The sequence below is a fragment of the Pinus tabuliformis genome, chromosome 4_1 (assembly GCF_031772625.1).
Source record: "Pinus tabuliformis cultivar Carrire ecotype Pingquan chromosome 4_1, CPIR1, whole genome shotgun sequence".
Lineage (NCBI taxonomy): Eukaryota > Viridiplantae > Streptophyta > Pinopsida > Pinales > Pinaceae > Pinus > Pinus tabuliformis.
This window is the reverse complement of record NC_142303.1, coordinates 522,455,849-522,482,187: the sequence shown is the minus strand read 5'-3', so window position 1 is coordinate 522,482,187 and position 26,339 is coordinate 522,455,849.

The following is a 26,339-nucleotide window of genomic DNA, read 5'->3' as shown; positions in this document are numbered from 1 at the left end:
TTCTGTGAACATTGTGTATATGGGAAACAAAATCGAGTGAGTTTCTCCAATGGTGCTAAGAGGGTAAAAGAGTATTAGAGTGTGTGCATAGTGATGTCTTTGGACCTATGTCGGTTCCATCACTAGGGAATTATGTGTACTATGTCTCATTTATAGATGACTTCTCGAGGAATACATGGATATATTTCCTTAAGAAAAAAATTGAAGTCTTTGAAAATTTTAAAGAATTTAAGACTTTGGTGGAAAATTAGAAAGAGAAGAAGATTAAGGTGTTGAGGATAGATAATGGTGGAGTTCTGCAAGAATGGATTTGAAGAGTTTTGTATGAAGTGTAGTATAGCACGACAGAAAACTACTCCATACACACTTCAGAAAAATGGAGTTGCAGAAAGGGTGAACAAGACGTTGATGGAAAATTCAAAAGTATGCCCAGTGGTGCTGGAAAAGGGCAGGAATTCTGGGCAGGGGCAGTGGATACTGCATATTACTTGTTTAACAGATCACCTTGATCAGTGTTGGAGGATAAGACTCCACAAGAGGTATGGACTAGTAAGAAATCCTCTCTCTCACATCTCATGGTATTTGGTTGTGATTCATATGTACATGTTCCAAAGGAGAAAAGAACCAAGTTGGATAGTAAATTTGAAAGGTGCATCTCTATTGGGTATATGGATGGTTTAAAAGGTTATAATCTTTGGAACCCAGAAACAATGTAATGTCCCAAATGGAACAATTTATGGTTTTCTTGAAATTCCAACTCAAAAATACTTCAGAAATTTAAGACATCAATACCATAAACAATTTGCACCAATTAAAACACAAAATTTACGGCAAAAATGGGAAATAGAATCTGCAATTGAATAATAGACAATATAAACTTGCAAAAGATCTCAGCCTTATTTTATTAGTATGTAAATAAGCTATTACAAGAGAAGGAATATGGCTGAGATGATGGCCCCAAATAGATCTACAATAATGTTGGAATTAGCCTCCAAAACAAACTGAAAATCAATAAATTGCAACCTGTGAACCCTGAATGGATCCACCAAGGGAAGGGATCAGTGCTCACCCACTCTCACTAAAACCCACAAGGGTTTCTGTCTTAGGGCTACTGCTATAGTACATAATTAGGTTCTCAAAACCTCACCACAAAGACAATACACAAATCTAAGATATCTCCAAATGACTTCCTCTTCCTCTTTTATAGATCTAATGGATAGATGCCCAAGCCTCTAGAAGCATCTTCTTTTATTATTTTATTATTATTCTAGAATCTCCTCCATTAATTTTATCTTAAGTGACTTTTTTATTTAATTTAATTTCACTTAAGTCACTTTTGCACCTTTTCCTCCAATTAATTATTTTTCCTTAATTAAATAACTAATTAAAGCCATTTTTAATGAAGAAAATGGCAAATCCCCCACCATACTCTCTTCGGTCACTGGAAGTCACTTCTCAGCATCCCATCTTGTAGATATTCTCATTATGGTTCCAACGAGCTATTACACTAAAGTGTTCTATCAAATATTCCTCTCGGAATGCCACCTTGAGCGTAATTAATTAAGTTATTCCCAATAATAACCCTGTTTTATGGGAATTATTAGAAATTCAATGAACCAAAAACAAGATGTGCGTAACTACTCATGATGATGAATATGCCAATCAAATTCCCTCGGACCCCATAAAAACTTCTCAAATCCCTCCAAGAGCCCCTAGGCCTGTTGATGACACCAACCTGCACCAATGACCTGTTTGCCCCCAACTTTGAAAGTCCATCCTATTCATGTCATAAGGAAAACCAGAAAAAGGGACATTACAAATCCTCTTGCCCCAAGATTGCTTGCCCTCAAGCAATCCAAACTTGTGGACCAATTTGGTGGCCCAACACAACTGAGACCCAATGCCTAGATCCGATACAAACCACTAGGTGACACTCTACCTCTGTGTCAACCCATCGAGAACGAAACCCAAATTACCCGGATCCCAGACCAATATCTAACTAAACCTGTCATCAAAAAATCCTCCTAGATCCTAATGCCACCAACAACAAGTATCAAGGCTCCATGGATCTTGTTGTGCTATAAATCCAACCATGAGTGCTGCTCCATCCACCGTGTACCAACTCATCACCTCTCTACAGTCCAACCCTTGGCATAGACTAAGGTTAACATTAGCATGTTGATGTTGTGCTGAAATATTGATGAGTGGAAAACCTACATCCTACTGCCAGCTGAAGCATGCAATATCCCTCACCTCTAAAGGCTCCTGTAGAGAAATGCTCAAAGATACTCCATCAAAAGGGTACCAACTCATGATCTCTCGTCAATCCCATGCACTCACACATGTGTAAGCAAAAAGTATACTAGGCTGATATGGGTCCCTTCTCAGCTCAAGATGCTCTATTTGGTCAATCAACTAGATTTGTCTAGGGAAACCTACCCCTCTCTCTATAATAGGAAAAAATGGGAAAAATGTGATACAAACCTTGTCTATGTACTCCTGGAGAGGGTTGCAGCATGGAATTATTGCATCTCTACCAACTGTCATTGCACCTATCTGTACCGCATCAATGGGCAGGCCCAAAGATGGATGCACCACCATCTCTAACAGCTCCTCTCTCCTTTGATCGGAAACTCCACACTCCTCCTGTCTACTAGCCTCCTGCAAAACTACTATGCCAAGCTCCAACACCTCCTAACGACAAGTGTCTGCACATACTACCATCATGTTGGTTGCTTGTACATCTATCCACTCCTCATCAATGACTGGCCCCAAGGATGTATGGTTTTCCTCCTCCATTGTTAGGCATGGGATTCCCCAAGGGAAGTTTTGGGGCTTAGAGCCCAGATTTTGGTAAGTTTTGTTATTCCAATGTAAAGACTCCGCATTTTGTGGGCACAGAGAGAGTAGTTTGTTAAAGAGTCATAGTTTTGTCCTCCCTTAATTTTGATAATGTAATGTTGGCTGTAGAAGATCTACCCATGGTCCACGGACCATGGGATTGTATAAATAGAGCAAAGCTCTAAGTAGTTAAGGCAGCTAAGCAAATCACAATATGGAAAAGATATGATGTATGTGAGATAGTTCTGAAGTGTAAAGTCTAGTTTTGGGTCATAGCATAGGAAGAGGCTCTGCAGTTGAGTGCGCAAAGCCCTAGTTTTTCTGTAGCTGAGTGCGCAGAGGCCTAGTAGTCCGAAACTGAATGCACGGACCCCTACAGCTAAGTGCGCAGGGCAACTCAAGTTTGTAAATAGTGGAAGTATTAATAAAGAGAAGTTTCTATCAATTCTGCATCTTTATTTCCTGTTTTATGCATCTGTTATATTGGGTATGAATTTCACTTTTAATTCTTATATGATGCACGAATGTGTATAATTGTATTGGCTAAGTGAACGCAAGATAGAATATCTGTTTACATGAAGATAATCAAGACTTGTTAATAAGATAAGTAAGATACTTGGCGTAGTTTAGGAGATATCGCAATTCACTGCCTTAGCAGTGCAAAAGGACTTTAGCCCCTGGTGAGGGTTGCGTGAAAGTCGATTATAACAAATCGCAAAGGTACTGAAGGGTAGAATAGTGTGCGAAGCGACCTGCACGAAGGCAGGTTTAGTTGGACTAAACAGCATCACATCCATCTCAAGGGTGTGGAAACTTGGTTCCAGCATCCCCCCATACTGCCTCTGGTGAGACTTTAGTCCGCGCTCCATGGGTTGATGCCGAAAGGGCCAGCAGTGTAGGGATTTTTTTGGCTAAATAACTCTGAACTTGGGTCAGGCCCCCATAAACCAACAAATGGTTCCGTTGCTGGGACCGAAACCTGCATGAGAGATGTGTGATGTCGTATCATTGGAATCCAACTAAGAAAGAAATCAAAGTCTGGTTGGACAAAAGAATTCACGAGTTCGCGATGCAGGAAAACAAAAACCCGCGACTATAAAAAGAAGAGTGCCTAGATAGCTACCTGTATACAGAGATTCATTAAATCTTTTTCGCGTCCTTCCCTACTGAGCTATACGACTGGATCGCGAAGGTAGTAGACAACCAAGGTAGGTGGAAACTTGACGGTCCTATTATGTGGACCCCAGAGCTGGTGCGGAGATTGGAAGCCTCGGAGGATAAGATCGCACCCACCGTTGATCATTGGCTCGATCATATTATAGGAGGATTTGTTACTGAGTTCACGGTTGACACCTCAGTCAGCTACAGTGAGGCAGAGTGACGCTTTCTCAAAGGACCGTGAGGTAAGTACATAAAGTCTTTGAATACTTGGATTAAAATGTTGTTGTACAAAAAGCAGGTTATGCAGTTACCTTGATGTTCAGGGCTACGCGAAGCGGAAAGGTTTACAGGGATGAAGGAAATAAGGGTCCAGAAAATAGCCCCTTGATTTCACCTCCACCAGGAGACAAGTAAGAGCTTGCGAAGGTCTCTCCATGAAGTGTTATTCATCTGATAAGACAAAGAATCATGCGAATACCACCTCCACCCACACCACCACAGGCTTCACTACCATCACCTCCATCTTCACCCGTACCAACTCCACCGCAACCGCGATTCAATATGGCAAGCACAGTCAAGTTGCATGTGTTCAAAGGTTTGGGAAATGAGGATCCGGACCAATCCTGGTTCATTGTAAGGGTTGTATGGGAAGCGCAAGGTGTTACAGATGACCATATAAAGAAGGTGACGTTGCTTAGCACCCTGCAGGATCGTGCGCTGACTTGGTATATTAAGTACTCCAATGAAGACTCGAATGCGAGAGTCGTAGATATCCAAGCAGCGCTAAATAGATAATTTAGCAGGCCTAAATCTGAAGTGCAAATGATCATGGGATTTAATAGATCACGATGCTACCATGCAAGACTCCTTGGGAGTTGGATCAGAGGCTGAAATGTACAATTTGCGAAGCAAATATTAATTTGACAGATGGACAACATCGCAATTGGTTTGTAGCTTCGCTACTACCACATTTAAGAAGTGCGCTATCATAGCAGAAGATAACAACTTAGGTAGAGGCCTTAGAGATCGCTATGAGGCTACATGAGACCCCGATGCAGGATCCTAATTTGGAAGTTAAGAAGATCCACGTGCAGTTGAAGAATCTGTGCCTTGAGATGCAGAGTTTGAAATAGGACAAGACAGTTCGACCAGAAGTGTGCAAAGAAGTGTGGTGCGTAAAATGCAAGAGCTAGGGTCATGACAAAGACCACTGCCCGGTTTTTACAAATTACCTAGCAGGAGGAGGACCGATGGCGCCTGCTTTGTGGTGCATGATTTGTCAAATAGCTGGAAAACATGCCACAGACAATTATCACTTGTTACAGAAGTATATGCAAAATTCACAACAATTGTTCTACAACTTTTGCAGATCAGTGGGACATGACAAGCGTACCTACAGAAGTTATGACTTGATGATGGATAGAACCCCCACCTACAGGGTTCAAGCCGAAACACGGCCCCTTGAACAAAATGCAGGAATGGCGCGAATAGGATTTCAGGGGCATGAACAAGGCCGAGGCAGAGGAGGACCTGGTAGAGGTTGCAGAGAGTTGATTTGCTACAATTATGGAGGGCCAGGACACTATGCCGGCAATTGCACCAATCCAACGCACCCATCGTGCAAGTATTGCATGTTGTTCGATCATGAGATAGAAGATTGTCCTATGCTGATAGATAGGATATGTGACAAAGGAGCTCTACCGCCTCCCCCAACTCAGAACCTACAGATGATGAGGTCTGAGCCACGCGAGGAAGACCTGAATGTAAACATTGTGCTCCGAAGTGGAATTGCGATGGGAGATGACAAAGGAAAATAGCCAGAAGATAGTACTTGGGTTCACAAAGCTCTGGTGAAGGAAGTAGAGTTTGATTTGGCGCGCGCTTGGGAAACCTTCATGGAAGCCAAGAAGAGCTTCTTTGATGCATCCACTTTAGGAAGCAAAGAGAAACCAAAGCCGAAAATGGACCCATCCATGCTGACAACTTTCCTTGAAACATGTATGAAGTTACTACACAATAGTAAGGCTATGAAAGGGTTAGAGGAACTCATCAACAGATGTGATGAGACCGCTCCAGGAGAACCGCACGTAGTACGGAAGATTGGAAAGCATAAGACAAGGACAGGCTGTGAAATGAGACTCACCACGCAGATCGGAGAATATGAGATGGATCAAGTCATTTTGGATTTGGGATCAGATGCGAATGTTGCCCCGAAGCAGGCATTGGAGCGAATGGGAAAACCTTCGCTGCAATGGTCTCCGATTCAGCTGAGAATGGTGAATCAACGGAAAATAATACCTATGGGGCAATTGCAGGGAATAAATGTGGATATTGAGGGAGTGAGCGCGCTAGCAGACTTTGAAGTAATAGAGATTGTTGATGATATCAATCCCTACCCTGCGCTCCTAAGAATTGACAAGGCCACTGATATGAATGGGGTAATTAATCTGAAGAAGCAAAGAATGATCTTTGAAAAGAAGTCACTGCGCATAATTATACCCTTGGACACTACTGAAGGATCACACTATACGGAACCGGTTCGCGACTATGAAAGTGATGATGATCTGGACTGCATCTACAAGATAACAGCGCGAGACCAAGACTGGGTGAATCCCACTGCGGATGGGTGGATTACATGGAAGCGTGAGAGTTCCTGCACTTCGGATTCCAACAAAGAAGTAGAACGATGATAGAGTCAGTTACAAAAAGTAACACGTTGAACTGCAATATGATGACAAGGTCGCTGCGCTGCGTGTTGACAGAAGTAAGAGATATGCCTACTTATGATGGAAACGAGGTAGATACCTTCTTGGATGAATTTGAAAGGGAGGTGCCAGAAAAGCAACGTTTCCAGGCCTTGGACTGGGTACTGCGCGCTACGCCCACAAGATGGTGGGGTACGCACAAACGGAGCTTTGATGATTGGCGTGAATGTAGGAGAATGATGCACACACGATTTTGAGGATGGGTGGGATAGTATTGATGAAGCACTACAAGAGGTAAAAGTAGCCATCTTGTTGGAAATAATATTGAGAGGGGGGGGGGGGTGAATCAGTATTATTAATTTCTTTTCAATAAACCATCCAGACTTATGCTTTAAAGTATTCTTCTGATATTGATAATTAACTTGTATATCAGAACCATATAATAATGAATCAAGAACAGTAAAAACAGATAGTCACACAAAGGAACACCAGATATAAGGTGGAAACCCAATGTGGGTGAAAACCACCTGCTGCAATATGTCTCTATCTTCTTTCAAATAGAATTTCTTTTACAATGATTTTGTACCGGTGCAGTCCTTTACCAGTACGCAGGCTGCAACCTGTAGAGAGCTACAACTCTCTCTCATTCTCCAGTCTCTCCTGGAAGGGAGCTACAACCCCCTACTTCGTTCAAGGACCACGTTTCATTAATTTTCAGACTAGATCCCAGAAGATAAAATGGTCATCAAGTACAAACAAATCTTCAGAATTACCCAAACAGCAGATCTATCAAAATCACTCAAGGCTAACCCAAGCACCAGATCCATATACATGACAGTTATCACCCGATATAGACAACAGAGGCTGATATCAAGACCCAAACAGAGGATTTACATACTGTTGCACACCCGAAGGCTGTGGGTGACCTCTCCCACATCACCTCCTAAATAGCGATTCTCCACCCCCGAAGAGACTTCTGTCTTTTGCGTGTCTGTGGCTGCACAGTTTCCTTAAGATCTTCAATTCATAATCGATACTTTGCCACCGAATCCCCTTTCTCTTTATATAAGCATGCTTTTGATAATACCATGAATCGAAACCAGAGGATCCGAAAACCTGAGGCGCAACTGTTTTGACCAATCTCTTAAGAATAGGCTTAAGCGGGAAAAACTATGAAAATGGTCCCAAAACCACAAATGCAGACTTTTAACATAATGCATCCACACTAATAATATATCGGGTCCACTCTCATCACTAACAATACATGCCCGACGTCCGATCCGATGGATCAGATGCGATATGCCCCATTAACCAGCCTTTATTAATATATCGAGTCCGCTCCTTTCATCGCTATCGGCGATTTGAAGTGGGAGGCTTATGGACGAACACCACAGATGCGATTTAATATGAAATGCTTTTAATTCCTTCATCGGGTCCGACCCCTCTTATTGCAATCGGAGGATTTCACCAAAGTCACATCGCTGGATGCGAAATTATTATAAGCCATGTTTGATGCCACCATCGGGTCCGCTTGCAATCAGAGGATTGGGGTGGGTGACCCTTTATGTGTTCTGATATACTGCGGACGCGATATATTATAAACCGTGTTTGATGCCTCCATCGGGTCTGACCGCAATCGGAGGTTTCAACGAAGTTCGACGCGCATATATGCCGAACTGCGGATGCGATATTATTATAAGCCAGAGTTAATGCCACCATCGGGTCCATTGCGATATGCTTCCGGGTTACACAGCCGAAACCCCAATGCGTCGATATGCCGAAACATATATATATATATAATTGTTATGCGATATGCCGAAACTTCGATGCCGCAATGATATTATTCATGTAACCGCCGAAAAGGGGATATAATGCACATATATGGGTTTTACGCACCCAACCAACTCCCGACAACACTAATACATGCATATGAGGCCTGATTACTCCCGATAAGCTCTTTATATATGAGAAAGAGCCTCTATTGCTCCAATAAGCTCCCAATGGCTCAAAGGTTCCAATAAGCATATGTAAATGGCCCCTCTTCTCTCCTTTTGGCTCTTCTTGTCCCCATCAAGAGAAATGTCTGTCTGTGAGAGGGTTTCCATCAAGTTCAACACATGTCCATAATGCCATAATGCCAACAATCTCCCCCTTTGGACTTGATGGCAACAACACCAACCAAAAAGCACAAAAAGCACTCTCCCCCTTTGACATCAAGGGCAAAGGGCGGATATCTGCATCTCCTGACTATTTCTCCCCCTGAGAGCTTGCTCCTCCTGATTTCTCCCCATGAGGACCTGTTCCGCCTGATTATGAGCCGGATGCTGAAAGTGATATCAACTTCAGATTTTTCGGGTAACCATTCCACTCCACAGCTACTGGCTACTTATAATACCGAGACCGCCCTGCTTTCCCTTCTGCTTGTGCCGCTGATCGAACTCGGCACCTTTAATCACGAACTTACCGAGGACCGCCATCTGCCCTGTTTGCTCCTACTGAGATCAAATATGGTGCAATACTATAATGCCAACAATGGATTAGATATGCTCCCCCTGAGCCTTGTACGCATATACCCCATACGAACCTTGCGTACAAGCATCAATCTGAGAATTAACAATCAGGATGATGCGTCGACAACCCCCAGCTTTTGCCTGAGGTATTCAAAAGTCTCCCTGGGCAATGGTTTGATAAATATATCAGCCACTTGTTCCTTAGAAGAAACATATTCCAACTTGACCTTTTGTTCAAGCACTTGTTCCCTGAGAAAATGATACTTGATCGGTATGTGCTTGGTTTTTGAATGCATGACTGGGTTCTTTGAAATGTTGATTGTACTTGTATTATCACATAAGATGGAGATAGGTGGAGTACAAGTGATTTGAAAATCCTGTAAGGTCTGCATCATCCAAAGAAGTTGGGTGCAACAAGATGCAGCAGCTACATATTCTGCTTCAGCTGTAGATAAGGCAATTGAACTCTATTTCTTGCTGAACCATGATACTAATATGGAACCCATAAAGAAAGCACCACCACTTGTGCTTTTCCTGTCATCCACACTTCCAGCCCAATCTGCATCTGTGTAGGCATGAAGTGTGAGATCTGTGTCTCTAGGATACCATAAACCATAGTTTTGAGTTCCTTGAAGATATTTGAAGATTCTCTTTACTGCCTGAAGATGAGTTTCCTTTGGATTTGCCTGAAATCTTCCAACTATTCCAACTGCATGCATGATGTCTGGTCGGGTACCTGTCAAATAAAGAAGACTTCCAATCATAGATCTGTATGTTGGTTGATGAACTGTAGCTGATTCATCATTTGCACTAAGACTGCATACTGTAACCATGGGGGTACATACTGGTTTTGAATCTTCCATGCCATATGAGGTACTTGGTTTGTGACCAGAAGATACCGTCTTTATTTTGTTGGATTTGCAATCCAAGAAAGTATGTCAGTTCACCTAGTAGGGACATTTCGAATTCTTTCTGCATTACCGAGGCAAAGTTTTGACTCATAGCTTCTTCATTGCTACCAAAGATAATATCATCTACATACACAACAAGTATTAGCAACTTGTCATTTTCAATTTTTATATAAAGATTTCTATCTGCTGATCCTTTTGAAAAACCTTGTTGATGAAGATATTTGTCCAAATGGTAGTACCAAGCCCTTGGAGCTTGTTTAAGACCATAGAGAGCCTTTTTTAATTTGCATACAAGATTTGAATCATTCACAAGAATGAAACCATCTGGCTGCTCAATGTATACTTCTTCTTCTAAGTCTCCATTTAGAAAAGCTGATTTCACATCCATTTGAAATACTTTGAACTTTTGAAAGCTTGAGAGAGCAAGGAACATTCGGATGGCCTCAAGTCTTACAACAGGAGCAAATGTTTCTTCAAAATCTATTCCTTCTTGTTGGGCATACCCTTTACACACCAGTCTTGCCTTGTTTCTAATTACCTCCCCATTTTCGTTCAACTAATTTTTGAAGATCCATTTTGTTCCTATGACATTCTTATCCTTTGGTCTAGGAACCAACTCCCAAGTGTTGTTCTTTTCGATCTGTTCAAGTTCTTCATCCATTGCCTTGACCCAACATTCATCCTTGCATGCCTCTCTTACATTTTGTGGTTCAGTGGAGGAGAGTAATGCCAAATAGCTTGAAGCTTCTGCAGTTGTTCTTCTAGTTTGTACGCCTGCCTCTTTTTGTCCCAAAATCTGAGATTCTGGATGATTCTTCTGTACATACCTGGATGGAGTCTTTTCTTCTATCCTTATCTGTTCCCCTGGTGCTTCTTGAGGTTCTTATTCTTCATCATTCTGTCTTTGAGGGTAGTCTTCATCTTATTCGATATTTTCATGATTTACTTGCCTAGGAATGTATCCTTTTTCATCAACCACTACATCAATGTTGTCAACAATTCTTCCAAGTATCTTATTGTAACACTTATATGCTTTACTATAAGGCGAATAACCAAGGAGAATGCCTTCATCTGCTCTAGGCTCAAGTTTGCCAAGTTGTTCATCAGTATTCTTAATATAGCATTTGCTTCCAAAAATTTTAAAATGATTTACCGAAGGAGTCTTACCATACCAGAGCTCGTGAGGAGTTTGAGTGTTGTTCACTCGGACATTTGTTTTGTTGAGAATAACAACCGCGGCATATGCAACTTCACCCCAGAAGGTTGCGGGAGTTCCAGACTCATCAAGCATGGCACGAGCCATTTGTTGGACTGTTCTGTTCATCCTTTCCACCACTCCATTTTGCTGAGGAGTCCTTGCTGTAGAGAATTCCCTTTTTATTCCATGCTCTTCACAGAAATCATAAAATTCATTTGAGGTAAATTCCCCACCTCTGTCAGACCTGAGACACTTAATTTTGTGATCTGATTCATTTTCGACCAAGGCTTTGAAGGATTTGAATTTTTCAAATGCTTCGTCTTTGTGCTTCATAAGTCCTAACCAAACAAACCTGGAGAAATCGTCAATGAATAATATAAGGTATTCCTCTCCTCGAGGTGTCCTTGTCCTAAATGGACTACATACATCTGTATGAATAAGTTCGAAAGGTTTGCTGGCTGATCCTTCCTTCTCAGGGAAGTTATTCCTGGTTTGTTTACCAAACTGACATGATTTGCATATTGTGTTGTCTGGAATTTTGATATCTGGAAGATCACGAACTGCCTGATACTTGCATGCTTTCCTTATTTGTGAAAAACTTAGATGCCCCAACCTCTGGTGCCATAACCAGTGCTCATCATCCTTGCTCATATAGCATTGTTGTTGTCCTTCTTCAAATATGTATAGATTGTTTGGAGTTCTTTTGCCTTTGATCATTGTTTCTCCTGTATCAAGATCACGAACACGACATCCATTTGATCTAAATATTACCTCGGTTCCTTGATCGCACATCTGACTGACACTTAGAAGATTATGTTTCAATCCATCAACGTACAAAACATTTCCAGCCTTGACCTTTTCTTTCAACTGAGCAGTGCCTTGTCCTTTTATGGCCGCAGGAGTATCATTTCCAAAAGAAACCTTCTTTCCCTTTTCTAGAGTAGTATATGATTCAAGTTTTTCTTTATCACCTGTCATATGCTTCGAACATCCGCTGTTGATAAACCATAAATTTTCTTGTCCTTCTACGTAAAAGGCTATTCCACATCTTTCTGGTTGTGGTTCCTTCATTCTCCATGTTCTGGCATTCGAGCTTTGTTCCTTCTGAGTTGTCTTCCGAAACCTGCTCCTGCATTCAGATTCTTCATGACCGAAGTTATTACAAATGGAACATTCAATTTCACTTTCTAGGGCAGAAAAATTGTTATAGGTCCTTTTCTTGATTCCAGACATACTTCTTTCTTTTTGAGCTTCTCTAGTCATGATTGTCTTATAGGCAACACATCGAGCTGCTTTGTGACCAAAATTATGGCAAGAGAAACATTGCCCATTGAAGAAACTTCTGCAATTATCAAATATGTCATCCAACCGATTGTAGTTTCTACCAACATCCATTCTTGATTCAAATTGGGAAGATTTTACCTGTGGCTGGTCGTAGCTTCTATTTGTAGCTTGCCTCTGATTTTCTTGATAACTTTTGTTCGTTCTTGAGATAAATTGTCCCTGATTCACTTGATGATTTCTATTGGGCCTTTGATCGCTCCTTCTTGCTGCATCAAGATAACTTTTAGAGGTGGATGCTTGAGATGCTTCTCCATTATATCCCAGACCTATCTTGATTAATGGAGAACACTTCACATTGATGATCTCATCCAGAGTTTCAGATCCTTTAACAAATTTAAGATTGAGAGCCTTTGTTTTCTCAATTTCTTTTCGAAGCCCAACAATTTCATATTCTAATTTTTCAAGAGATTGTTCCTTTTCATCAAGTTGTATTTGCAAAGTCTCAATGATCACATTCTTTTCTTCTAAGCATGTCTTGAGTCTAGACATCTCCTCATAATAGTTATCTATATCTAGAGCATCCATGTAATCATCATCTTCAAAAGCCATTAAAAGTTTATAGGGATTACCTCATTCATCTTCGTCGCTATTTGATAGACCATCACTGTCTTCATGGGTGTGATAGCTCTTCTTATTTGCATTTTGTTTCTTGTTCCATCCAACAGATTCCTTTCCCTTGTCAATATTATCCTTATGAGGACATTTGGCAGCATAGTGACCTACTCTTCCACAAGCAAAACATTTGAAGGGTAACTTACCTCTGAATCTACCAGCACCTCGTTGAAGATTTCTGACAAAATTTGATTCTTCTTCTTCTTCTGACACATGATTACATTCAAAGTACTCTCCTTTGCCTGAAGCCTTGAAGGCAACTTCTCTCCTGTCTGAAGGACCTCCTTTTCTCATTTCATAAGCAGTTAGAATTCTGTGCAGCTGTGACGTGGTGAGAGTTCGTAGATTCTCCTTTTCTTCTATGGCGGACACTTTAGATTCAAACTTGGGGGACAAGGATCTTAGAACTTTTTCAACCACAATAGCCTCTTTTATTTCTTCACCCAAGTTTTTCATGCAATTAACAATCTCATCCACTCTAAGGAAATAGTTAGCCACACTTTCATCATTATACATTCTGAGATTCTCATACTGAATCCTGAGGGTTTGAAGTTTAGCACGCTTTACCTGTTCATCTCCTTCGTAGCTCAAGACAATCTTGTCCCATATTTCTTTTACGGATTTATATTGCATAACCTTCATGAATTCTGATTGAGATAAGCATCCCAACATAGTATTGACTGCTTTAGCATTTGTTTCATATTTCTTCTTCTCCGCCGGATCTGTAGGAGTAGCTGAAGGAAAAGTGTAGCCTATCTCTATGATATCCCAAACTTCTGTACCAAGTGATTGAAGATAGGCAGTAACTCTTACCTTGCAATAATTGAAGTTTGTCCCATCAAAAATCGGTGGCCTGATTGATGCTTCCCTCTCGTAGTTGCTCATGATGAACGGTCTTCCTTCAAGCGATCAAGCTTCTCTGAAGGACCTGCTCTGATACCAATTGTTGGAAATAATACTGAGAGGGGGGGGGGGGGGGTGAATCAGTATTATTAATTTCTTTTCAATAAACCATCCAGACTTATGCTTTAAAGTATTATTCTGATATTGATAATTAACTTGTATATCAGAACCATATAATAATGAATCAAGAACAGTAAAAACAGATAGTCACACAAAGGAACACTAGATATAAGGTGGAAACCCAATGTGGGTGAAAACCACCTGCTGCAATAATATGTCTCTATCTTCTTTCAAATAGAATTTCTTTTACAATGATTTTGTACTGGTGCAGTCCTTTACCAATACGCAGGCTGCAACCTGTAGAGAGCTACAACTCTCTCTCGTTCTCTAGTCTCTCCTGGAAGGGAGCTACAACCCCCTACTTCATTCAGAATGGATCCAAGAAGATAAAATGGTCATCAAGTACAAACAAATCTTCAGAATTACCCAAACAACAGATCTATCAAAATCACTCAAGGGCCAACCCAAGCACCAGATCCATATACATGACAGTTATCACCCGATATAGACAACAGAGGCTCATATCAAGACCCAAACAGAGGATTTACATACTGCTGCACACCCGAAGGCTGTGGGTGACCGCTCCCACATCACCTCCTGAATAGCGATTCTCCACCCCCGAAGAGACTTCTGTCTTTTGCGTGTCTGCGGCTGCACAGTTTCCTTAAGATCTTCAATTCATAATCGATACTTTGCCACCGAATCCCCTTTCTCTTTATATAATCATGCTTTTGATAATACCATGAATCGAAACCAGAGGATCCGAAAACTTGAGGCGCAACTGTTTTGACCAATCTCTTAAGAATAGGCTTAAGTGGGAAAAACTAGGAAAATGGTCCCAAAACCATAAATGCAGACTTTTAACATAATGCATCCACACTAATAATATATCGGGTTCGCTCTCATCGCTAAAAATACATGCCCGGCGTCCGATCCGATGGATCGGATGCGATATGCCCCATTAACCAGCCTTTATTAATATATCGAGTCCGCTCCTTTCATCGCTATCGGCGATTTGAAGTGGGAGGCTTATGGGCGAACACCGCGGATGTGATTTAATATGAAATGCTTTTAATTCCTTCATCTGGTCCGACCCCTCTTATCGCAATCGGAGGATTTCACCAAAGTTACATAGCCGAATGCGAAATTATTATAAGCCATGTTTGATGCCACCATCAGGTCTGCTTGCAATCGAAGGATTGGGGTGGGTGACCCTTTATGTGTTTCGATATACTGCAGACGCGATATATTATAAACCATGTTTGATGCCTCCATCGGGTCCGACCGCAATCGAAGGTTTCAACGAAGTCCGATGCGCATATATGCCGAACTGCGGATGCGATAATATTATAAGCTAGAGTTAATGCCACCATCGGGTCCATTGCGATATGCTTCCGGGTTACACAGCCGAAACCCCAATGCGCCGAAATGCCGAAACATATATATATATATATATATATATATATATATATATATATATATATATATATATATATATATAATTGTTATGCGATATGCCAAAACTTCGATGCCGCAATGATATTATTCATGTAACCGCCGAAAAGGGGATATAATGCATATATATGGGTTTTACGCACCCAACCAACTCCCGATAACACTAATACATGCATATGAGGCCTGATCACTCCCGATAAGCTCTTTATATATGAGAAAGAGCCTCTATTGCTCCGATAAGCTCCAATGGCTCAAAGGTTCCAATAAGCATATGTAAATGGCCCCTCTTCTCTCCTTTTGGCTCTTCTTGTCCCCATCAAGAGAAATCTCTGTCTGTGAGAGGGTTGCCATCAAGTTCAACACATGTCCATAATGCCATAATGCCAACACATCTTTAGGATATCATAGGATCCAGTAGAATTGATTCAACCTGAATGGGCTACTTAGCTGAGTTGCTGGAATATTATAATGTAACTGCTAAAGAGGAGGATGAGGATCCGTGAATACTAACATTCCAGAAACATAAGACCACTGCGAGGTTCACAGACCACAGATTGAGAACCCTGATATAACTGCGTCGGTGAAAAATAAGCAGGTAAACATTGGTATGAAAGCATAACCTAAATTCACAAAGATTGGAGACTACTAGGACGACGTGATGGTGGATAAGGTCAGTGAATTACTCCACAAATATCAAGACCTTTTTCCCGACCAAGTTTACGGATTTGAAAGGAATAATTAAATATTTAGGATTAATGAAGATCATGTTAAAGCCTGACGTAGATCCAGTTAAGAAGAGGCCTTACCGCTTAAATCCGAAATACAAGGAGAAGGTCTGCATAGAACTAGACAAAATGATCGCAGCAGGCATCATTGAGCCTGTGGAAGAATCCGATTGGGTAAGCCCAATGGTGGTACAAGAGAAGAAGCAGAAGGATGAGATAAGGATATGTGTGGATCTCAGAAAATTGAATGACGCTTGTGTGCATGATCCATTCCCAACTCCTTTCATGAATGAAGTGTTGGACAATTTAGGAGGTCAGGAAGCATATTCTTTCACTTATGGGTTCTCTGGGTACCACCAGATCATAATCGCATCGGAGGATAGGAGCAAGAAAACCTTCGTCACTGAGTGTGGTTGCTTTCAATATACTGTAATGCCGTTTGAATTGAAGAATGCCCCTGCTATCTTTTTGCGCGTGGTTGTTGCGGAATTCAGGGAATATATTCATAAGTTCTTGGAGGTCTATTTTGATGACTGTACTGTATTTGGTCTAGTTAGTTGCCATGTAGCGAACTTGTGCTTGATGTTGGATACCTGCCGAAGATACCAAATTGTGCTCAACCTCAAGAAGTGTTTGTTCCTCATTCCTTTTGGGAACCTATTGGGGCATGTGGTTTGTAAACAAGGGCTGATGGTAGACCTCGCAAAGATTGCAGTGATTCTGAACTTAGAAGCGTCGAGAAGTGTGAAAAAGCTGCGCGCCACTCTGGGACATACGGGATATTACAAAAAGTTTATCAAAGGCTATGCCTAGATCACTACGCCGATGGAAAAATTGTTGAAGAAGGATGTCACGTTATGCTAGAACGATGACAATAAGAAAAGTCAGTATATATTGAAAGAAAAGATGGTTACTGCACTGATTCTAGTCTTAGAAAACTGTAATAAAGAGTTCCATGTACATGTTGATGCGTCATGGATAGTGTTAGGGGTAGTACTGACGCAAGATGTTGGAGAAGGCTTGGATCACCCTATCGCATTCACAAGCCGTAGATTATCCAAAGCCGAGAAGAACTATTCCACCATTGAGCGCGAGGAACTAGCTATGGTATATGCGCTCTAGAAGTATCGACACTACTTGCTAGGAGGCTACTTTAAGATGTATACAGATCACTTTGTGCTAAAGTACCTGGTCAATAAGCCTGTGTTGGGGGGACGCATTTGCAGATGGCTTTTATTATTCCAAGAATATGATTTCGAAGTTGTTGTGAAGCCTGGATGATTGAATGCGGGACCAGATCACCTATCGCGCATTGAGACTGGGGAGGAACCTACTAATTTGGATGAAGGATTATCTGACACGCAGCTCTTTGCATTGCACATAGTGTATGGACATTTTGAAGATATAATTCACTTTCTAACAACTGGAACTATGCCGAAAGAATACTCTATCTAGCAAAAGAAGGAATTAATGGTATGCGCGGTAGATTTCTCTGTCATTGATGGGCATGTATACAATATGGTGAATGATGAAATACTGCTAAGGTATGTACCTGAATTTTAACTAAGTGTAGGTTTTAACCCCATACAAAAATTACCTGCATACGAATTCTAAAACATAGAAAATAAATAATGCGAGAGAAAAACACATAAAACACATATACACAGAGATTTTCCCCTGGATCCCAAAACTGGGACTACCATCTTCATTTTTCATTATTTCCTTTCAATGTTATAATACATATTTACACATGCTGAAGCATCCAATACCACGGACTGAAAACCATCGCGTCCAATACCATGGACCGAAAGCCATCTCGTCCAAAAAACATGTGCAAAAATCATGCACAAAACCATAAGTGGGTCCACCCAACCTAACATAGGGTCCAAAACCAAAATTTTTGGGGCGTTGCCCCAAACCCCATAAAGTGGGGTTATGGGTGCCCCCTCAAACCCCCTATTAACTACGTGGAAAGAATATAACACAACCCAACATTCTCCCACTTGTTGTTTTCTTTCCACAGGGGGCCACAAGAGAGCTTAGTCATTTTTCCAGCCCTGAAATGCCCATTGTCTCTCTACACCAAGATAACTTCTCAGATCTCACAGATTTTGTTAATGCATTTGCAGTATTCTTCAAAGTGTCCACCTTTACCAGCAACACCTTTTTGTCTTCTATCATATCCCTCACAAAGTGATACTGAACATCAATGTGCTTTGTCTTTGAATGATATGCGGGGTTATTTGCCAAGAAAATTGCACTTTGGCTGTCATAGTCTATCCTTATAGCTTCATGTACTAACCCCATACTTAAACACAATCTCTGCAACCAAACTTCTTCCTTACTTGCATGAGTGGCTGCCATGTATTCTTCCTCTGTAGTTGATAGTGCCACTACAGATTGTTTCTTACTCATCCAATTGACTACAACTCCAAATATGTTAAACACATACCCACTTGTAGATCTTCTCTGATCTAGATCTCCAGCCCAGTCTATATCAAAAAAGACATCAATATCCAACACTCTGTCCAATCCTAGTCTTCCTTGGTAGCACAAACCATAATCACTAGTGCGACACAAATACTTGAAAACCCACTTCACTACTATCCAGTGCTCCTTCCCTGGTTTTGACATAAACCAGCTCAATATTCCCACTGCATGTGCAATGTCTGGTCTAGTACAGACCATTGCATACATCAAGCTACCGACTGCACCTGCATATGGAACACGGGACATGTCCTCTTCCTCTTCTTGTGTCTTGGGACACTGTTCAACAGATAACCTCACACCTACAGGAATAGGAACCTTCACTGGTTTACTATCCTACATATTAAACCTCTACAATATTGTCTCGACATACTTCCTCTGGTTTAACCAGAGCTTCCTCTTTTCCCGATCTCTTTTAATTTCCATGCCCAAAATATAGTTTGCAGCACCAAGATCTTTCATGTCGAATTTGGAGGACAATTGGGCCTTCAAATCCTGGATAACTTCTTTGTCATTTCCAACCAACAACATATCATCCACATACAAAACTAGATAAATAACACGGTCACCAATTAATTTAAAATACACCCAGTGACCTGCTTTGCTTCTGGTGAAGCCAAGTCCCCGTATAAATGTATCAAATTTCTGATACCACATCCTTGGTGACTGTTTTAACCCATATAGAGACTTCTTTAACATACATACTAGTTCTTTCTTACCCTTCATCGCAAAGCCTTCAGGTTGCTTCATGTATATCTCCTCTTCCAGATCCCCGTGAAGAAATGTTGTCTTCACATCCATCTATTCTAACTCAAAATCAAAAGCAATAGCAACAGATAAAAGTAATCTAATAGAAGTTACCTTGGCAATAGGAGAAAAAATATCACCAAAATCAATTCCTGGCACCTGGGAATAACCTTTTGCTACCAACCGAGCTTTGTATTTCTCCATTTTTCCTTCTGCATTTATCTTCTTTTTGAACACCCATTTGCTGCCAATGGGTTTCCTTCCAACCGGCAACTCCACCATATCCCAAGCCTCATTTTTGTGCAAAGATGCCATTTCATCAACCATGGCCTCTTTCCAGAGTTTTCCATCCTCTGAATCCACTGCTTCCTTCACAGTTCTGGGATCATCATCAGTAACAGACAAAGCAAAATTTGAATAGAAAGTAGATGGACTATACCTTTCAAGCTGCCTTCTTTCTCGAATTGATCTTCTCATAGCTGGAGTTTGTGGCTCTTCATCTTCTGATTCCTCCTCTGCTGTAGAGTCTAAGTCTTCCTCCTTTAGCTCAAACTCTATCTTCTTAGGTTCCTTTGGTTGGACTTCATGTTTAATAACATATTTCACCTCTCTGAACACCACATCTTGGTTGTACATAACCTTCCTTGTTACTGGGTTCCAAAGCTTATAACCCTTTAAACCATCCTTATACCCAATAAAGATGCACTTTTCAGATTTACTATCCAGCTTTGTTCTTTTCTCCTTTGGAACATGTACATATGCATCACATCCAAATACCCTCAGATGTGAAAGAGAGGGTTTCTTACCAATCCATACCTCTTGTGGAGTCTTATCCTCCAACGTTGATGAAGGTGACATGTTGACCAGGTAACATGCAATATCCACCGCCTCTGCCCAGAGTTCCTGTCCTAACCCGGCACCACTGAGCATCGTTCTTGCTCTTTCCATCAACGTCTTGTTCATTCTTTCTGCAACTCCATTTTGCTGAGGTGTTTATGGAGTATTCTTCTGTCGTGCTATACCACACTTCTTGCAGAATTCTTCAAATTCCTTATTGCAAAACTCTCCACCATTATCTGTCCTCAGCACCTTTATCTTCTTCTTTGTCTAGTTTTCCACTAAAGCCTTAAATTCTTTAAACCTATCAAAGACTTCAGATTTCTTCTTCAGGAAATATATCCATGTATTCCTTGAGAATTCATGTATAAATGATACATAGTGTTACACTAAATTTTGTCACCATGACTATTTGCAGTTAGTATGGCTCTATCAACTGTCATACTATCCTCCTTGGCAAGTCTCATACCTCTGTTCTTCATGTCAAACTCCAGGAAAGAGAGAAAGTCTTTAAAAATCTATATATCTCTGGGTACGCAGTTTCTCTTAGCCTTACCTGCGTGTACGCACCTCAAGTTCACTATACCTGCGTACTTGTACGCTCTGTCTGTAAAGGGGTGGGTGCGTACTCTTGTAAAGGTCAAAAGGCGCAAGTTTCACTTCAAAAAAGTTACTTGTGGTCATTTCTAGAGCATTCTAGAAGCTTGTTTGACGTGTATTGAGCGCCTCTAGATGGTTCATGTATCCCTATGAAAGAGGAACTTATCCCATCAAGAGGGGAGCTATCCCATTCAAAGAGGGGCTTATCCCATTGATGGTGGACCTGATTAACTTCCTCTAGAGCACTATAAATACAAGCATTGGGCCAGAAGGAGGGGAGGTTGAAAGCTGAATATTCCTAAGGGTAGATGCTGCTGGAATTAGGACTTCCTTATAGAGCTTGAGAGGAGAGATTCCCATCCTTTCTTAGCCTTATTTGGAAGTGGGTGAGCTGATCAAAGTAAAGGAAAATTCTTGCTGGACCCTGGGAGGGACCTGCACAACACCAAGGCTTAGGTTGTAATGGTTTCTTTTGTTTCCACTTAATACAAATAAACTCACTTTTCTCAACAGATTGTTATACATGATTTGTTTCATATACTCCTTGGTCTGTATGATGAATATGTGTTATTTTATAAGTTATTCAGGTGCTATGTAATCTTTTGGCTTGTTAGTGAATGTAGGTTTCGAAGAGAAGGAGGAGCTCATCCGGATCGGCGAGGCTGGACTACTACAAAGCGTTGGACTAAAGGTATGTTATAAACACCTGATTACTTGTATTCTAAATGCATATTTAGAGAAAGGTAGTGTTTACTTGTCTTGTTTGTCACTAGAAAGCCTTAGCTTCTAGGGAGGTTGGTTTTGTCCGCAAAATTGACTCTTTCCGCATGACAAAATGGCGACTCCACTGGGGAACTCCATTGATGTGAATGATTTTTCCTTTGTGTGAAACTTTGATTTGAGAAAAGTCATTTTTTTCTGGTTTTTGGCTGTTTGACTGTGCATTTGGGTGGGATAGCTTAGGGTTAAATTAGATTTTAGTTTTTCTTGGTTTTGCTAGAAGTACGCAGCCTCTGCGTTGAGCACAGTGCGTACCTGTATGAACTGCAGCTTTGTACACAGAGCATACACGCACCTGTGCAAGCAGGCTGCCTGCATACCCCTGTCAAAAGCTTAGAAAATTTCCATTTTTTCCTTTTTCTCCTATTAGATTTTGTTTATAGCTTGTTTTTGCTGCCCAGATCCACTGTTCACCTGTCAGAAGCTTTCATCTTGGCTAATTTCATTGGCATTCCTGCTCTAAGCTTTCATCAATTGGGTGTTTTGAGTCTCTTTCTTGAGAAATTCCTGATTTGTTTTCCTTTGGTCATTACTTGGAGGTTTCTCTCAGTCCTTTCACAATTTTGCATCTTTTTGCTTTTGTTTTTGGGGGGGCTAAATTGTGTATGAGTGTTAATCACCTTTGAGTGCTTTTATTTTTTGATCTTTGGAACTCTCACCCAATTTTCTCGACTTGCACTTGATTGGTTCTTAGATTACATTAGAATCGTCTTGTGTTTGAGAATTCTCTTGCATAGATCACATTTGCATAATTAGAATTCTCATTTTCAGAATATGAATGAAAAATGTGCATAGATTACATTTGCATACTTTTCAAGTGAATTGTGCATAGATTACAATTGCATAGTTTACATTATGAAAAATCAATCGTAGATTTAGATCAGTTTTCTTTGATTTGAATTTACACAAAAATAAAAAATAAAAAAACGAGTTTGGAATTGATTTGCATTAGTTTTTCTTGATGAAATTAGTGCATTAGAGAATTTGTTATATTTTCTCTTAGTGATCAATTTCTTGCATTATTGGAAGTGAATGGAAACTCTCTCCTTACTTTAGTTAGGATTCATCGAATTGAAAAGATTACATTATCATATTCGATTGCATTCAGTTGAGTCGGGTCATAACACCATTGGTTTCATATCCATTTACCTATTTGAGTAATAACAGCCTTAATAACACAGCGCTTAATTAAAATTCATCTAGTGATTTTTACATTTCTAGGGCTCTGAAACACCAACATAGATCAGGCTAGTGTCTTGGAGTAGGAGAGTAATTAACTCTCCAAGACATCAAAACCAAACAAGTAGCTCATCTTGTGTTAGGATATATCCAGCTGTTACATTTATGCTCTGGGAAAGCTCCTCTTAAAGGAGAAGCACGAGACCGTGTCCGAACCAGTGAGGGGATCAATCCTCCTTCATTGGGAAAGACGCCAAATACGCACGTACTACAAACGGTAAACCTCGGATTATTGTCGAGGAGCCTGGGGTCACTTGTCGGTAAACCTTGGATTATTGTCAAGGAGCCGGCAAGGGGATTGAGCTTGTTACTCTGCCCTTGCGTGCTATCGGGTCGTAGACTGTTCCCCCAGGTGTATTTGTTGCTGTTGGTGACCTTAGTGACCATTATCTTTAGGGTTCTACCCAAGGTGACGATGGAGGGAAGATCCCACTGTACCTGGAGCAGACGTCGGCTAGACTCACTTGGATTTTCCGGGGGGTTCACTTCACTCGAGACGGTTAAAGTGGAGGAACTTGTGCCGGTCTATTCATTAAGCAGGTTGCCGGGGTAACTGTTCCACCCGCCACTTCTGTACTGAATTCGACGATGTTGGGCTTCATCACCAACTAGTGTTTTCGGTCCGGAAGGTTACTGTTTGTGTGTGGTTTGACTCCTAGATTTGATAGCGCGTGTTAATTTGTTTGTTTTTACTTTTAGAGACCATAAGTGTGAATTGTGAATTTTAATTGTTAGGTGTGAATTGTGAATTGTTAATTTTAGTTTTAAATTGTTAATAAAATTCACTGAAGTTGAATATAATGGCAAATGTTCTGGAATTTACCAACCTAGGAACCCCTCCTAACGAGAATCCTAGTACTTTTCCTTACTTTGGAAATGTTGGTCCTCCTTATATGGCTACTTTGTCATTACCTAGATTTACAATAGGATTACCGATATGGTTATTTTCAACTTCGTTGGCCCAAAATACTCCAATTGTTCCACCTCAACCGAATGCTTCACCTCAACAGAGTTCACCATCTCAATATCACCAACCTTCTGTTGACCCTTTACCTTCTTCGCCTAATTTTTCTTCCTCCATTTCTTCCTCCATTTCTTCCTCTTCGCTTGGTAAAAGCCTTGATGCTAGTAACCAGGTTTCTAAGAAGAAGAAGAAAGGGAAGAAGAAGAAGAAGAAGAAGAAGCAAGATAAGAAAGAAGTCAACCAACCAACCATGGCTGTAAGTGTTAGTTGTGTTGAGGAAAACTCTGACATGCATCGTAAACCCAAATACCCTTGCAAGCTTTGTAAGGGTGACCACTTCCTTGTCAATTGTCCTGGTATTCCAAAGGTCTTGGAAGTTTGGTCAGAAAAATTACATCAACTTTCTATTGATCCATCAACCAGTGATAGTCAGGTTCCTAGGAAAAAGGGTAAAGTTAGGTTTCCTTGTAAGTTATGCAAAGGGAGTCATCAAACTCACATTTGCCCTCACATGGATGAAGCCTCAAAATTGTTGGAAAACCTTACTGTTCCACAGCAAGAATTTCCAACTGGTTATCGTAAACTTTCTCCCAACCTACCGTCAACTGACAGAGTGATTGATCTAATTTCAAGTACAGTCGATCACACTCTTCCATTGGAGAGTGAAACTCATGTCACTTAGGTTGATGATCCATTAGTTGATCAAGTGGTCGATTTAATTTCACATTCGGTCAATCCCACTTTCCCTTTAGAGAGTGAACTTCATACCCCTCAGGTTCTTCTTGTTACATCAGATTCTTCTATGCCGGGGGGAATTTCACCTATTTCTACAGAACCCCCTCCAAGTACTGAGGTCTTTTCCTTTGATTGGAATAGACTGACAGAACCTCGTCTTCCTTCCTCCATCCCTTTCCAAATCATTGTCAAGGCTGGTCGTAGGGACATACATCGTACTCAGGTAGATGAAGGTGCTTCTGTTAGTATTTTATCATCAACTGTTTGGAAAGCTTTGGGTTCCCCTCAGCTTGCGCCTATTACGCAGAATCTGAAAGCTTTTAACAGAACCATTAGTGAACCTTTAGGGATCCTTCCTAAGTTTTCTATTACCATGGAAGGTAAAACTGTCTGTATTGATCTTATGGTAGTTCGAGGTCCCTTGGATTTCAATTTACTCCTTGGACGAGACTATGTTTATGCAATGAAAGCTGTCGTATCAACACTCTTTCGCGTGATGTCTTTCCCTCACAATGGAAGTATTGTGACTGTAGACCAGCTTTCGTTCCCTAGTCTTGTTTCAACTACCAATAATATGACATCCCTAAATGTTCCTGATTCTCAAGTGGTATCTACCCTGCCATGGGTTAATTATGTGGCAACTGGTCCCATGTTTTCAGTTACCGATGTAAGTGAGCCTCTCACTGTTTGCTCATATTCCTTTGATTTAGATCCGGTAATTGACATGGAAAACTCTATGGGATTACTTGAACACGATGTTATTATCCCTTTTGAGTCCCTTGACATGTGTTCCTTCCAGAGAACTATTCTTCCTTCTGATGAAGACGTCTTGGAAGCCATGATCAAGGTGTGTCCATTGACATGTTTTTCTTCCAATTGGAAGCCATGATCAATGTTACGAGGATAGTTTTTTCCTGTATCAACCTCATTAAAAAATGAAACAGACTAGCTTGAGGATAGTTCTTTTACTGAGTCAACCTCATTAAAAAATGAATCAGGTAGATTTTAGATTATATAGGTAGATACGAGGAAAGTTCCTTTTACTGTGTCGACCTCGTTAAAAAATGAATCAGTGAGTAAGAGGACAGTTCTTTTCTTGTGTCAACCTTGTTAAAAAATGAAACAACTCCCTTTTCAAGTCGAATCTTTACAAGATCTTGAAAGTAAAGCTTCATTCCATCCAACTGGTTGAATGAAATGAAGCTTGGGGGGCATTACCTTGATTTGCGTCATTATGCTGGGGGCATGCGAACTTCTTGAGCATAGTTCCTTATCTTGTGTCAATCTCGTTAAAAAATGAAACAAGGATAGGTTAGATAGGTAGATTTTAGAGAGTAGTCACGAGCAAAGTTCCTTGTCTTGTGTCAAGCTCGTTAAAAAATGAATCAAGGATTTTAAGAGCATAGTTCCTTGTCTTGTGTCAAGCTCGTTAAAAAATGAATCAAGGTTTTTAGAGTAGAGTTTTTTGTTAGGTAGATTGTAGAGAGTAGTTATGAGCATAGTTCCTTATCTTGTGTCAAGCTCG